Here is an 11623-nt window from a genome sequence, read left to right as displayed (position 1 = left end):
TGTTGGCCAGCCTGGCATATGCCGCTGATGTTATCCTCTTGATATGTGCTGTAGGAGACAGGTCTGGCGTGATATCAACTCCCAAGTCTTTTTCTTTCTCTGACTCCTAAAGAATTTCCTCTCCCAGATGATACCTTGCATTTGGCCTCCTGCTCCCTACACCTATCTTCATTATATTACATTTGGTTGGGGTAAACTCTAACAACCACTTGTTCGACCATTCCTTCAGTTTGTCTAGGTCTTCTTGAAACCTCAAACAGTCCTCTTCTGTCTTAAGCCTTGTCATAATTTTGGCATCGTCCGCAAACATTGAGAGAAATGAATCTATACACTCCGGGAGATCATTTACATATATCATTAACAAGATAGGACCGAGTACAGAGCCCTGTGAGACTCCACTGGTGATTTCACGCCAATCGGAGGTCTCACCCCTCACCGTAACTCTCTGCTTCCTATTGCTTAGGTACTCCCTTATTCACTGGAGCACCTTACCAGCTACACCTGCCTGTCTCTCGAGCTTATGTACCAGCCTCTTATGCGGTACTGTGTCAAAGGCTTTCCGACAATCCAAGAAAATGCAGTCCGACCAGCCCTTTCTTTCTTGCTTAATCTGTGTTACCTGGTCATAGAATTCTATTAAGCCAGTCAGGCAAGATTTACCCTCCCTGAACCCATGTGTGTGTGTGTGTGTGTGTGTGTGTGTGTGTGTGTGTGTGTGTGTGTGTGTGTGTGTGTGTGTGTGTGTGTGTGTGTGTGTGTGTGTGTGTGTGTGTGTGTGTGTGTGTGTGTGTGTGTGTGTGTGAGTGTGTGTGTGTGTGTGTGTGTGTGTGTGTGTGTGTACTCACCTATTTGAGCTTGTGGGGGTTGAGCTATGGCTCTTTGATCCCGCCTCTCCACTGTCAATCAACTGGTGTACAGATTCCTGAGCCTACTGGGCTCTATCATATCTACATTTGAAACTGTGTATGAAGTCAGACTCCTCCACGTCACTGCCTAATGCATTCCACATTGCCTAATGCATTGTGTACTCACCTATTTGTGCTTGCGGGGGTTGAGCTTTGGCTCTTTGGTCCCGCCTCTCAAATGTCAATCAACTGGTGTACAGATTCCTGAGCCTACTGGACTCTATCATATTTACATTTGAAACTGTGTATGGAGTCAGCCTCCACCACATCACTGCCTAATGCATCCCACCTGTTAACTACTCTGACACTGAAACAGTTCCTTCTAACGTCCCTGTGGCTCATGTGGGTACTAAGTTTCCACCTGTGTCCCCTTGTTCGCTTACTACCATTGTTGAAGTGTGTGTGTGTGTGTGTGTGTGTGTGTGTGTGTGTGTGTGTGTGTGTGTGTGTGTGTGTGTGTGTGTGTGTGTGTGTGTGCGCGTGCGTGTGTGTGTGTGTGTGTGTGTGTGTGTGTGTGTGTGTGTGTGTGTGTGTGTGTGTGTGTGTGTGTGTGTGTGTGTGTGTGTGTGTGTGTGTGTGTGTATGTGTGTGTGTGTGTGCGCGTGCGTGTGTGTGTGTGTGTGTGTGTGTGTGTGTGTGTGTGTGTGTGTGTGTGTGTGTGTGTGTGTGTGTGTGTGTGTGTGTGTGTGTGTGTGTGTGTGTGTGTGTGTGTGTGTGTGTGTGTGTGTGTGTGTGTGTGTGTGTGTGTGTGTGTGTGTGTGTGTATCACGAAAAAAATAACACGTAATGAATAATGTGAGTGTCAGACAAAATTCAAATATATCGGTCGAACGAGTAGTAAATAACAGGTCCGAGAGCTGAAGCTCAAACCCTGCAAACAAGAATAATCAAGAATCAAGTTTATTAAAATAATACTTTTTAAAGCACTAAATAAAATTAGGAATCATTCGAATGTTACTCTGAAGGAACTATATCAAAACATTAAGGTATAAATCACCAACAAACAATACTCACGTAATAAAGAAGTATCTCCCAGGAAAACGTTTTGCGATCTCTGTTCTCGCTTGAAGATCCTGAAAATTTTGTACCGTTGATTAATCTGCATACACGTAGAAATTAACATGTGATAAATGTTGTTAAAGTATTTAACTTCGAAGGAAAAAATAAAGCATAATTGGCTTGAGCTCACTGTGCATATTATAACAAAATCAGCATCAGGAGAGATCGCCAAAAACTGTGTCATGCTTGCCATATTTTATTGGGTTCGAAAGTATTGTCAAGACCTTGACACATGCTGATGTGGGGTTTACTTGTACATGTGGGGTTTACTTATAATAATACATTTGGAAAATTATTTGTTTGAACTACCCTCGAAGTGACAACATTTGTTTCCTTAAAAAATGCCCGTTAAAGATTGCATTACATTCAATGTTGGTCAAGCATTGGGAAATTCTAATTTCACAACATAAATATTACGTAAAAAAGTGGTCAATTATCCTTTTATGTGTTTATGAATATGATTTATGTGTTCATTTGACATAATATTTTCATAAAATTGATTGGGAGAGATCTTCTGCACAAACAAATTGATAAAGCCTTAGATGATTTTAAATAGAATCATTATTGAAACTGCTTAATACGAATTTCAAACCAAACAATGCAGATATTCGTAATGTTTTGTACAATTTTGGTAAATTTTTAATTTATCAACAAAAAAAATCGTTGTAAGATGATTAATACACAGGTATCCCTTTAGGGCTTCTAGGAACTCATATGTTTGTAATTAGGGATAGTGCTTCCAGAAATGTATCGTTCCTCTCTGAACAATGCCGCCCAGGATCACCCCCAGACGAAATTGCACCACAAGTGTCGTCGGGGATTTGGTAAACATTGAGCTTTATTATTAAGCTCCAGGAGATAGAAATGCTACAAGACGATATATATACAGCCTAGAAGACTTAAATAAAATCACCACTATTGCTTCCATTCAAGGAAACTAGATAATTAACCTTAAGATTTTTCAGAGTGGAACGAAACGTCATAGAAAATAAACCCTTCAATAATCATCATTAGATTTTTTAACCATATATATTCGAGTCACTTCTGGGGTGTGGAGTTTTCATTTGCATATATTCTTGGGAACCATTCAAGCTTGTTCGCATTTCTGTTGCTCACGTGGCCTCACTAAAATGAAGTGATTTCATGAAATAGCTATGCCCAAGACTACCATGTAAGTGCCGCTTTGGTCAAATAGATTCGGCTATCACCTCCTTAGTGCATTCACTGATGGTCGAGTGGATTAAGGCACCGTGACAACAGTTGCAATGTGCTCCTGGAGGTCCGGGTTCGAGTCACTTCCGGGATGTGGAGTTTTCATTTGCATAGAAGAGAAGAGCAGAGGGGGAGTATCGAGAGGGGAGAGCAGAGGGGGGTAGAGAGGGGGGGTAGAGAGGGGGGTAGAGAGAGGGGAGAGCTGCGGGGAAGTAGCGAGAGGAGAGAGCAGACGGGTATTAGGGACAGGGGGGGGGGGAACAGAGGGACGTACTGAGATGGGGGAGCAGAGGGGGAAGGGGGGGGGGAGTAGCGAGAGGAAAAAGCAGAGGGGGGAGAATAGGGAAGCAAAGGGGTAGTAACGAGAGGTGGCTGGAACGGGAGGTTGAGGGGAGGAACGAAGGGAGGAGGCAAGTACAAAAAAGTAAAAGAAAAGTAAGAAAATCAACTCAGAAGTAAAGAGAAAGAAAAGAAAAGAAAAGAAAAGCAATATGAGCAACACAGTTGTTTCAGTGTTCCGTGAAGAAAGCGGTGAGGGAGGACAAGGGGAAGACGACGGGGGGAGGGTCAAGGGGGAGAAACGAAGGCTAGGGGAGGACAAGTGGGAGAGAAGAAGAGGTGGAGGAGTAAATCTAGCAGATACCTCCTAACCTCATCTTTGCTAATTTCTATCCCTTCCAAGGCAGCTTGATTTATTGCCACTCCTCATAGTTAAGGGACTTCTCCTTACTCTCTTTTGAAGACCTGTAATCTCTTGTAAGTTCTTCACACACATCGTTGTCATCCTCTGTGTACCCATCATCTCCCTTTCTCAGTTTCATCACCTTTTCTTTCACTGTTGTTATCCCTCTGATATGGCTGTATAGCAGTTTTGTTTGTGGTTTGGCTTTATTTGCTATGTCGATTTCACACTGCCTCTCTTCTCACACCTAAGTACTCATTTCTGTCCTTCAGGTATATCTCTTTGCTATATGGTGTTCCCTTATTTCTGTAGTTTTCTGCATGCTCCTGTGGTTAGCGTCCTTGCTTCCTTACTCTTCTGGTTGAACCATGGGTTCTCCTTTTGCTTATTGTTTTGTTTCCCGTTCTGGGCCGGGATAAACCTGTTTTCTGCCTCCTGACACTTCTGGGTGATGTGATCCATCATGCTTTGTACAGACTTTTCACTGACTTCTATGTCCCATGGTATTCCTATTAGATTCTTTTTTATCTCATCATTTTTTGTCCTTCGGTATAGCAGCCTGTTTCTTTTCGATTCTTTCCTTGGGAATGATATTCCTACTTCTACCAAATACTCAAATGCTAGAACACTGTGATCACTCATTCCGATGGAAGGTTCTGATTTTTTCTTTCTCTTGAGTCTGACTCGTTCTGGGGTTAATAAGGATCAGTGTGACTGGTTCATCATTTTTCCTAATTCTAGTGGGCCCCATGAGAAACTTTCTTCTAGAAATTCAAGTGGGCTTAGAAAGTTTCCCGTCGTCACGTCTAATGTTTTAGCTCTCCATGTTTCTGCTTCTCCGTGTAGTTCCGGATTTTCACAGTTTATCTTTCCATGGTTGAACTCACCCATGATTAACAGTTTAGATTTCTTCCTGCAGGTAATAGAAGCTGCTCTCTATTTTATGTTAATTGTTGCCATGTCGTTCCTATCATACTCCTGCCTTGGTCTTCTGCCATTTAACGGGGGGTTATATATTACTATTGCTATTATCTTTGGTCATCACATTATCATAATGCAAAATATGAAGTCTCTAAACCATTCTGGGTCTAGAATGACCATTTCTTCGAAACTTCAGTCCTTCGTTATCAACAGAACCACTCCTCCTCCACCTATCCCCTCCTTCCTTCTATTTCCTTACTATATAGTAGTCCTGTGAAAACACTGCATTTGTTATAACTCAACATACTCTGAGTGCTGTTACATCTGGGTTTTCTTCTTGAGTCCTTTCTTCAGTTTCACTTGTTTTATTCGCTGTCCCATCTCTGTGTGTGTTTTCTAGTTGTGTTTTTGTGGGGGTTGAGCTTTGCTCTTTCGGCCCGCCTCTCAACTGTCAATCAACTGTTTACTAACTACTTTATTTTTTTTTATTTTTTTTCCACACCACACACACACACACACCCCAGGAAGCAGCCCGTGACAGCTGACTAACTCCCAGGTACGTATTTACTGCTAGGTAACAGGGGCACTTAGGGTGAAAGAAACTTTGCCCATTTGTTTCTGCCTCATGTGGGAATCGAACCCGCGCCACAGAATTACGAGTCCTGCGCGCTATCCACCAGGCTACGAGGCCCCCTACATCACCTGCTGTGGTGTACATGTGTTTGTGTGATGATGCAATTGTTTCATATATTTTTTCATAGTGTGCTATTTGTAATTTATAAAAGAATTATTAGCAAAGTATATTTTATTTAAAGTAAGCTTATGCAAATAAATTTCAAGGTTTGGAACCAATGGTCTATTCATTTTGTTAAATATTTGTTTGACTTTTGATTGCTAGAAAAATTAATATACACTAGATCAGTTAGATTTAAATGTGATTATTTATTTCTGGTCTAATTGTATGATAACTAATCAACACTAATTTTGGTTTTAAAATTGTTCAAATGTTTAATATTATTAGATAATATATTATTTTATTATTATTATTGGATTTCAGTCCAATATGAAACTCTAAAGTTGTCATGCAAAATGTTTTGTATATCCTTGTAGAGCAGGTATGGGGAACCTTTCTGGGTAGGTATGGTGAACCTTTCTGGGAAGCTGTAGTGAACCTTTCTGGGTAGGTGTGGTGAACCATTCTGGGAAGCTGTAGTGAACCTTTCTGGGTAGGTGTGGGGAACGTTTTAGGGAAGGTGTGGTGAACCTTACAGGGAAGGTGTGGTGAACCTTTCAGGGAAGGAGTGGTGAACCTTACAGGGAAGGTGTGATGAACCTTTAAGGGAAGGTGTGGTAAACCTTTCAGGGAAGGTGTGGTGAATCTTTCGGATAAATATTGATGGATTTTACAGAGAATATGTTGTGAACTATTCAGAGAACGAGCAGCTAACCTTTAATATAATAGTATTGAACCTCTCAGGAAAGATGTGGGAACCTTCCATAAATTGAGTGATGAGCCTCTTAGTGCAGGTGTGCGGGGCTAATAGCATTACCAGTGTGAGATTAAGGACAAACACCTTCAGAGTCTGGAGGCGTCGTGGAAATTAGGCAGCGTTATTTTTGTTTCTAAAGAAAGATTTGGTGCTCTTATCATGTAAGTAAATAATGAAATTCATCCTAACATCTTGATTAAAATTTGAGTAAACTATTTATCTGGTCAGTTGTCGTTTCACTTTGTAGTATATATACTTTGTAATTTTTACAACATCTTGACTCGGATGTTGAAGCTGGTATAATTGCTCCTCAGGGATTTTTATGCCATTCTGGTTATTGTCAGTTTTAATAACAGAGTATGGGATTTGTATCACTGTTGGATTAACGGTGATATTATTGTAAGTTTTGTTGACCCTACTTCCCGATAGAATGATTCCCAATTAAAGTAGGTTCTCAGGGGTCTACCGGCTGTGACATTCAGCGGCTGAAGTGTAATAGTTAACATCCGTTGAAATATGTGAGACCTCCAGCTAAACAGTTTATGTGCAGAAGTCATACCTGAGGCAGACACCTACGTCAAGGACATTAGCTACGGATATCCCTTCATTTGAAATGGATATTCATAACAGATTTCACCTCCATCATTTTTCTTAGTGTTGTCAGCCACTCGGTGAATGAAATTAAACGGAAATATTGTTTACATAATGACAGTAATATGTGAACTTAATATTGCTACCGGTAAGGAATTTATCTGGCTTTTCAACTTTGTTTCTCTAATAGCACAGATGACCCCGATTATGCATATGTTTTTGCCAAACATTTCACGACCTGATCCTCTTAGTTACTGTGGTGTTTGTGTGTTACTGAGGAAGTCTTGGTTGTAGGGTTGATGTAAAGTCATTGCTTGGTTACTGACTTTAATACTTAATATGATTACATGACTAGTAGCTACCAAGCTTGGCGGGCGTCCTGTACGCTCTATTGTTTACCTTCCTCTCTCTGGCGTCTCAGCCGCCGCACATAGAAAACGGATGGTACCATTTTCTGTGAACATGACATCCCTCCTTTTCTTTAAAAAGAATGAATACAGGATGTCTACCCTGCTTGTAGCACAAAGCAAAGTTATTGACACAAAGTAAGTTATTAACATATTAAGAGATACTGCATACATTTAACATTAATTAAGCACACAAAGAATTTAAACAACTTAATCTTTTCCACAAAGGATTTCAATGTTAAAAATACATATGCAATGTTAAACAAACATGAAAGAAACTGTAATACAAAGTTACAAAATATTGAATGAGATATCTGCATTATTCAAACAATATTAAATTTAGTTTAGCACAATAAGTAAATTCTTTTCATTACATAGGAACACAATTAATCATCAAATCGTGTAGGGCGTTTAACATGACGTTTAGGACGAGAGTCCTTAAATGCAATAACATCCCTTGATGAATTGTTTATCGGCTTATAACTATTTTTTTCTTTTTCTTTTGCACGACTTTGCACTTCATCATTTTCTACACTAGTTGGAATCACTTTGTATGGTTTTGTATCATACGGCATATCTAACTTTCCCTCTTTTTTCTTTTTAACGAGAACAGTGTCACCAACCTTTATGAACTGTTCCTTTGCACGTTGATCATGAGCAATTTTCATTTTGCCCTTGACTAGTGCATCCTTCTGAGCGAGACGTTTATCCGTTACCTCGGCTGGCATGACGGGTAGTGCGATTCTCATAGGACGTCCAAATAAAAGTTCGCCAGGCGACTTGCCCAGTGTTCCATGTGGTGTTGCACGGTAGTTCCTGAGAAAAGCATACATAGCTTGTTTCCAGGATCGTCCTTCGGCATGAGCACAGCGTACCGCTTTCATGAGAGGTTGCATGAATCTCTCAACTTCTCCATTTGCTTGAGGATGTAGTGGCATCACACGGCGGTGTTTGAATCCCATATGCTCAGCAAAGTTGACAAAGTCTTGTCCATTGAATGGCGGTCCATTGTCCGTCTTGACAACTTCAGGAATGCCAAAGTTTGAAAAGATCTTGTCGAGTTTCGGGATGACGGCCTTTGCAGATGTGGAATTGATGATTTCTACTTCTGGATAACGTGAGTGATCATCAATGACTACCATCAAGTACTCTCCAGTTGGTAGTGGTCCGCAGAAGTCCATCGATACTTCCGTCCATGGTGCAGCAGGTAGTGGTGAAGGTTGTAGAGGTGTTGGTCTTGAAGTATCCACTGCAGCTTGGCAAGGGACACAGGCATCATGCATATCCTTTGCTTGACGATCAATGCCAGGAAACCACACCTTTTCTCGTAGCAGCTGTTTGGTCCTAACAAGACCTTGGTGTCCTTGATGTGCAAGCTTCAGAGCACGTTGCTGGAGAACAGCTGGAATAACGATACGAGTACCTCGCAGCACAGTGTCGCGTTGTTGCGTAACACTTAATTCTGTCTGGAAGCGTTCAAGTGCTTTGAATGCATCTTGGTCAACTCCTGAGGGTGGGATGCGTGGAAACTTTTTCTTAGTCAATGCATCCACTGTTGCTTGCAGAGTTGGGTCCTCTAGGGTTGCAGTACGGATTTCATCAAGAGTAAGAGCCTTAGGGACTGCATCACAGGTTACAGAGTGTACATATTCCTCGGCAACTTGCTGATGCTTGGTGATGGTGAAACTGTTGGCAGGATGTCGACTGATGTAATCAGCGGGATTGCCTGCACCCGGCTTGTATTTCACCGTAAAGTTGTATGGTTGCAGACGAAGAGCCCATCTCTCAATGCGAGCTGGTGGTTTGGACTTTGGATTATTGAAGATGGTCTCCAACGGTTTGTGGTCAGTGACTATCGTGGTGAAGTGTGCACCAAGCAGATACACATTGAAGTGTTCACAGCCCCATACAAGAGCAAGAGCTTCCTTCTCTGTCTGACTGTATCGTTGCTCAACATCTGTGAGAGAACGGCTGGCGTAGGCAATTACTACTCGGGAATCTGGTTGACCAGGTTTGTGTTGGGCTAAAACAGCACCTAAACCAACAGGACTAGCATCCACCGTTAACTCAGTGTCCATTGATGGATCAAAGTATGCAGCAGTCGCATTCTCTACTAGTGCATCTTTCACAGCATCAAATGCATTTTGCTCGATATCGCTCCAGTACCATGATGCATTTTTCTTCAGGAGCTCACGTAGAGGCTTCGTAATGGTAGCAAAATCTGGAATGAAGCGAGAACAGTAGTTTGCCATTCCCAGAAAACTATGTACTTCAGTGGACGTTGAAGGAGGTGCAGCATTCTTGATATCTGCAACTTTCTTAGGATCTGGAGACAGACCTTTGTCACTAAGTACATGTCCAAAGAATTCAATTTTATGTTGATTGAACTCACACTTTGCTCGGCTTAACGTCAGATTCTTTTCTCGTAAGCGTTGCAATGTTGCACGAAGAGCTTTGTCGTGTTCAGCTTGGGTACGGCCATAAACAATGATGTCATCAGACATGTTGTCAGCATTAGGTATGTCTTGCAATACCTGGCTGATGATGTGCTGGAATACCTCGGCAGCACTGTTGATACCAAAACTCAGGCGCTTGTACCTATACAGACCTCGATGTGTCGTAAACGTTGTGATGAATCGACTGTCCTCATCAAGTTCAAGCTGATGATAGCCCTTGTTTAAATCTAACTTGCTGAATACAGTTGCACCATTCAAGCGGTAGATCATATCATCTACAGTCGGTGTAGGATGGCGTTCACGCATTATTGCCTTGTTGGGAACACGCATGTCCACACAAATGCGTATCTCATCTGGATTCTTCGGCTTTGGTGGAGTGACAATTGGGCTTACCCATGGTGTTGGGCCTGTTACTGGTTCAATGATATCTAGCTCCATCAGCCTATCCAGTTCGGCATCGACTTTCTTGCGAGTATGGAATGGTTGTCGGCGATGTGGTTGGGCAACTGGAATTACATCTGGGTTGATATGCAGATGTACTTTGCTATCAGTATAACAACCTATGGATTTAAATCGATCAGAAAATTCAGCAACAATAGCATCAACATTGTTTGCAGATTCCACTGCTACAGCATTAGAAAGCTGAAGTAGCCCCAATTTGGTTGAGGTCTTGTAACTGAGTAAAGACTCCTTTGCATTCCTAACAACATGGAATGTAGTAATGAGCATTGCATTCTTTGACTTAATCTCTGCAGTGAAAGTTCCAATCACTGGCAAGGCTACCTTTGAAGCATAGGCAGTGGCTTTGCCATTATAGTTCTCAAGCTTTGGGAACTGTTTTTTAAACTTCTCATAGTGGCACTCAGCAATGGTATCAATGTTTGATCCAGTGTCAATGAGAACTTTGAGACAAATACCAGCAATGTATACACATGTCTCTGGGTTGTTTGGAAGATCATTCCATTCTGTGATTGCTTGTACTCCATAAGTATAATCACATTCACTGTCATCTGAGACTGGTTGTAATGAAATGTTGTCTTGTACATTATTAACATTCTGGATATGAGGTGCAATATTGTGTTTACCACCTCGACCCCTATGACCTGATCCTCGTACAGTGCTTTTATTCATTGACTGTGGTTTCTTTAGTGCAGAACGACACATAGCACCAAAATGACCTAGTTTTCCACACTCATAGCACTTCTTACCTTGAGCAGGACAAACATTATCTTGGTGTGGGTAGTCTCCTCCACAATTGTAACATTTATTGTTGACACCCTCTGATGTGGGTCGTTGTGACTGCTTGAGCCTTGTTCCTTGACCCCAGTTGTGACGTGGTTCTCGGCTAAATTTACTGTTAGGTTTGCCATGATATCTTCTTTGATCACGGTGTCCTCCCTGAACCTTACGTACCTCATCACTGTTAGTAACAGTGGCAGAACCGTTATTGGCACTGCACTCCATGACACGAGCATCACGTGCAGCATCTTCCATTCGACGAGCCATATCCAGTATCTTGGTAAGAGAACTGTCATCATCAACAAGTTCTAGAGCTCTTCGACGAAGACGTGTAGATGTGCATGATTCAATTATTTGCTGTTTGATTTCTTTGTCAACATCAGCAAACTCACAATGGGCTGCTAAACCCTGCAGACGTGTGTGGTATTGATCCACAGTTTCATTAGAGAGTTGTTTTGCTCTCCTGAAATGCATAATTTCCATTGCAGTATTTTGCCTTGGTTTGAAATGCTCTGTTAGTTTGGCTTTGGCAGTGTCATAATCTTTGGCACCACCAGTGTCTTTCAGTGTGTCAAAGATGTCACAAACTCTATCACCTGCATAATGAAGTAGAAAGGCACGCTTTCTTTCAGCACTTTTGATGTCAGAAACTATCAACAAT

The sequence above is a fragment of the Procambarus clarkii genome, chromosome 25 (genome assembly GCF_040958095.1).
Source record: "Procambarus clarkii isolate CNS0578487 chromosome 25, FALCON_Pclarkii_2.0, whole genome shotgun sequence".
NCBI lineage: Eukaryota > Metazoa > Arthropoda > Malacostraca > Decapoda > Cambaridae > Procambarus > Procambarus clarkii.
This window is presented reverse-complemented; position numbering follows the sequence as displayed.